This window comes from Myotis davidii, unplaced genomic scaffold (assembly GCF_000327345.1).
Source record: "Myotis davidii unplaced genomic scaffold, ASM32734v1 scaffold354, whole genome shotgun sequence".
Classification (NCBI taxonomy): domain Eukaryota; kingdom Metazoa; phylum Chordata; class Mammalia; order Chiroptera; family Vespertilionidae; genus Myotis; species Myotis davidii.
The window spans coordinates 1120732-1125810 of record NW_006285785.1 but is presented as its reverse complement, the minus strand read 5'-3'; the positions used below and the strand labels follow the sequence as shown (position 1 = coordinate 1125810).

The window sequence follows — 5079 nt, the reverse complement described above, 5'->3', positions numbered from 1 at the left end:
CGGTCCCCATAGAACAGTGGTTCTCAACCTTCTGGCCCTTTAAATACAGTTCTTCATGTTGTGACACAACCATAAAATTATTTTCGTTGCTACTTCATTACTGTAATGTTGCTACTGTTATGAATCGTAATGTAAATATCTGATATGCAGGATGGTCTTAGGTGACCCCTGTGAAAGGGTCGTTTGACCGCCTAAGGGGTCGCGACCCCAGAACGAAGTTGACACCATCAGATCCCCTTTATAAACATTAATGAGCTGGAGAACTCACTAATGTCACCAGCATCATGGCCTTTTCCTCACAGGATGCATCTGCTCCCTCCGGAATTGTTCCTGATAAACAAACCTAGAAACTACGGATCTCCAGGCCATGCTTCCTTGGGAGATGTCGTGTGTTTATCAAGCTATGTAATTTCCAGATAATAAAATAGAGGAGTTTCTCACTGAAATAGCCCCAATTTGTAAGTGATGTGCGTATCACTGGGACGTTACTTAAGGATCGAACACTAATTCCAACCCACAGCTCATTTTGATGAGGTAAGGAAGGACGCAGGAAGTGGCATGGACACCCACACTGGTGCATGTTTTACCTGTGCTTCATTATCACTTATAGCTTTGAAATGGTTACTAAAGCTAAATATGGGATAGATCTCTGATTCCTGTGAATCTGATCAATCTTTTGTGTTCATCAGAAAAAGAAATCAAATATTCCTCTGTGCATATATTCATCTCAAAACTTTTAAACAAGATGTTCTCCCTACATAATAGCTTAATTGACTTTTTTTATTATGAAGTTACATATAGTCATTTTACAACATTCAGATTAAACAAAATTATTAGATAAAATAAAAATCACAGCCCTGGCCCGGTGGCTCAGTGGGTTGGAGCGTCGTCCCATACACCAAAAGGCTGCAGGTTCAATTTCCAGTAAGGGTGACATCGGGCATTAAACGGGTCTGAGGCTGCCTGACACTACTTAAGTCAAATAAGCAGAGACAGGACTGAATCATATACGAATGTTTATTCCAGTAATACCGGCAGTCTGGGGAGAGCCTCAGATTATCCTGAAAATTCTGCTCTGCCTTTTTCTGCCAGCTGGCCGATTATATAGGGAAGATAGCTGCGTGCAGCTGCAAGCTGCGAGTGTAACAGGGAAAGGGGAGGGAAGGTCTGCAGTCTGGCCTCCCAGGAGCTCGAAGTCTGATAACAAGGTGGCTAATCTTCTATGATGTTACAAAGAGCTCAGCCTGTTCCTGGGGCTGGAGAACGGTCAGCATTCCTGAGGCAAACTCCCGGAGGGGGTCAGAGTCCGGGCACAGCAACCAAGTCAAAGCATGTCCTGTCCTTGGTCTACTTTTAAAATATGGGTTTTTTTCTCCTAAGTAATAGAACCATCTGGGCTCCAAGGCATCTAATCTTTTTACAGTCCTGTTTTTCTTCTTGCAGCACATCCTCTAGTTTCCCAGGGTCTGTAAGAAAACCTGTTATCTATACTTAGTAAAGCAAATAAATATTAAAAAGCTGTGGTTCAGCCCTAGCTGGTTCGGCTCAGTGGATAGAGCACTGGCCTGCGGACTGAAGGGCACATGCCCCAGTTGCAGGCTCAATCCCCAGTAGGAGGCATGTAGGAGGCAGCCGATCAATGATTCTCTCTCATCATTGATGTTTCGATCTCTCTCTCCCTCTCCCTTCCTCTCTGAAGTCAATAAAAATACATTTTTAAAAAAAAAAACACAACTGTGGTTCAATTCTTATTATGTGCCTTTTCCCTATCAAGGGCACATGCCTAGGTTGCGGGTTCAATCCCTGGTAGAGTGCATACAGGAGGAAACCAATCGATGTTTCTCTCTCACATCGATCTCTCCCTCTCAAAAAGATAAAAATAAGTAAAAACATATCCTTGGGTATGGATAAAATATATATATAATTTTTAAAATCACAAATAATCTTTCCCAAAGATGAAAACACTTAAAATTTTTGGAATCTATGCTACCAAATTTTTAAAAAATTTTATATGTACATATAAATAACAAAGACTAAATCATACAATGCATACTTCCTCTCCTTTTACACTTAATACATCATTGATGGCTTTTTATGTCATTAAATCCTCACTTATTATCATTTAAAGCTGCATGAAATTCTAATTATTGTACCATAAATTAGCAAAGTATTGATGGACATTGAGATTTTCAAACCCTTGTTATAAGTAACGCTAAAAGAAGGGGACATAGTACTTATATCCTTGTGAACTTACCCATTTATTCAATGTGTTAATTCTGGGTCAAAGGGCAAGCATAATTTTGTTTAATTTTGTTTTAGACTTTGAATATATACTGACAAAATATATTGTACCAAAATACTAAAATCACAGGCACAGTTGTTCCTGTTTTGCCTCACCCTTGCTAACAGTAGCTAGAAAGCTTATTTTCAAAGAATGGGGGCTAGACTTTCGGGTATTCTGTAAGTACTCAGGAAATTTGTGCAATAGCCAATTAGATACTCTGACCAAATCTGTTTGCCTGATGGCAGGAATTTCTGCTTTATCACTGGCTCACTGCCCACCTTTGATCTTATGTAAAGTCTAAGTTAGAGCTCCGGGCAAGTGACACAAGTAGCTCTGTCCCATCCACCCACTGCATCTCCCAGGCATGTCCCTGTCCTTCAGGCATGAAGTTCTTGCCTCTGGCCTTTGCTGCTCTTCTATTCCTGGCTTCAATGCCCTTAAGTAACTTGAAATTCTCCATATTGAGAAGAGAGTGATAGAGAGGAGGGGAGACAGAAACAAAAGCATTAGATACATCTATTTTTAAATGAAGGGATAAATTTTAATGGACATCTATAGCAGGGGGAGAATTATAAACAACCATTTAAAGTCTCTGGAAATGGACCTAAGTATGTACAGCAAATACAAGAAGCATTTATTTAAGAAAATCTACTATATCTCATTGAGATTGTGGGAGTCTGTGGCATCAGGGCCAGAACTTGATCTCAATGTTGGAGTGACAACACAAGGATGGGAACACTGGGAGACAGGATTCAGTGGAGACCATCCAACAGTCTACATTCTTTCTTCTAGCCCCAAATAATTCATACCTTTCTCTCATACAAAATATACTCCCTCCCTCCCATGACTCCCAACTCGTATCATATCATGACCTCGGGCTTAGGTTTGAAGACTAAGGTCCCATCATCTAAATTGGGTCCAAATATAGATGAAACGCCTTCAACTTGATCCTCTTGAGCCAGAGACCTGTGAACTAAAAGAGTAAGTTATCTGCTCACCCCACACACACATCTCACCCAAAGTACATGGAGACACAGGGGTGGAATAGCAACAATTAACTCTCCTGTTCAAAAGAGGAATATGGGGAACAGGCGGGGACATACTTAACAGTCACTGGTCCAAAATAATTCTTAAATCCAGTCAGGCCTACACTGACAGTTCCCTGTGCTCTGAGGACAGAGAATGTTCTCTGATTAGTAAGCACTTCCATGCCCTAGGAATGAGTCCCTAATTCACTTTTTCACTTCCGCTCTTGGATTTACCCTGGGCACGTGACTCCACCCCATGAGATAGAAGAATCGCCAGTGTTTACAGCTGCTTATCTTGCTTTCTGCCTATAGGGCATTGGAGTGCTAGAGGAATCTTTTCATTTTGCACTGTCTCGTCTCTTTTCCTCCTAGTTGGTGTTTTCTGCTTGTACAATTTACCTTTAAAACTTGGTGGACCTTGCATTGAATCTGACTAGCATGGATATCATGATCCAAAACGCATGTCTGTAATACTTTTTAAGACAGACCTCTCTTCTTTATGAATAAAAAATTCTCTTATCTCCAAAATTTATAGGGAACTCACACAACTTAACAAAAGGAAGATAAACAACCCAATCAAAAAATGGGCAAAGGACCTAAATAGACACCTTTCAAAAGAGGACATTCAGAAAGCCAAGAGACATATGAAAACATGCTCAAAGTCACTAATCATCCGAGAGATGCAAATCAAAACAACAATGAGGATCTCACACCCACCTGTCAGAATGGCTATCATCAACAAATCAACAAACGACAAGTGCTGGAGAGGATGTGGAGAAAAAGGAACACTTGTGCACTGCTGGTGGGAATGCAGACTGGAGCAGCCACTATGGAATTATAAACTTTTGAACAATAATAGATACAGAGGCAGAGCTGCCTCAAACAGATTGTCAAACTGCAGCGGGAAGGCTGGGGAGGGTTGGGGGGCGGGAGGTAGGGGGGTAAGAGATCAACCAAAGGACTTGTATGCATGCATATAAGCATAACCAATGGACATAAGACACTGGGGGATAGTGGAGGCTAGGGGACTGTCTAGGGCGGGGGGGGGGGGAATGGACACATATGTAATACCCTTTGTAATAAAAAATTTTAAAAAAAAATTCTCTTCTAAGTCTAGTTTGGAAACTCCTGGGGGTTCCAAAAACACTTTCAATGGGCCCATGAAATTAAAACTATTTCCTAAGAATACTAAAACATTACTTGTCATTTTCACTTTCATCCTCTGCCTGTGCATTTTCCAAGGGCTGCATGGCATATGATGTCACAACCAATTATAATGCAGAAGTGGATATGAGAATCCGGATGTCTTTTATTTAGCCAGGTGTTTTTTGTTTTGTTTTTGTTTTGTTTTTAACCCTCACCTGAGGATATATTTTTATTGATTTGAGAGAGGGAGGGAGGGGGGGGAGGAAGAGAAAGAAAGAGAAATATTTATGTGAGAGAAATATTAATGGGTTACCTCCTGCCTACACCTCAGGGATTGAATCTGCAACCTGGTTATGAATCCTGACTGAGAATCAAACCCACCTTTTGGTGTATGGGACGACACTCCAACCAACTGAGCCAGAGCTATTTAGCCAGGTTTTTAAAGAGATTAGAGGAAATGTAAAATAATGCCACTATTCTCACTAAACTTTGTTTTGAAAAATAGCTATTTTCACCAAAATTATGTTATTGATCTTACCCATGTAATGGTCTCATATATTTTCTTAATTCTTGACAAGTTTAATCTTTCTTTAGAACTTTCTTCTTTGAGAAATTTCTTTC

The 5079-nt window shown here is 40.4% G+C and overlaps 1 pseudogene; it reads right to left on the bottom strand.

The window, feature by feature from the left end:
• Window positions 1–2969: 2969 nt before the first annotated feature.
• The window catches only part of LOC102764695, a 3469-nt pseudogene continuing 1359 nt past the window's right edge, over window positions 2970–5079 (bottom strand).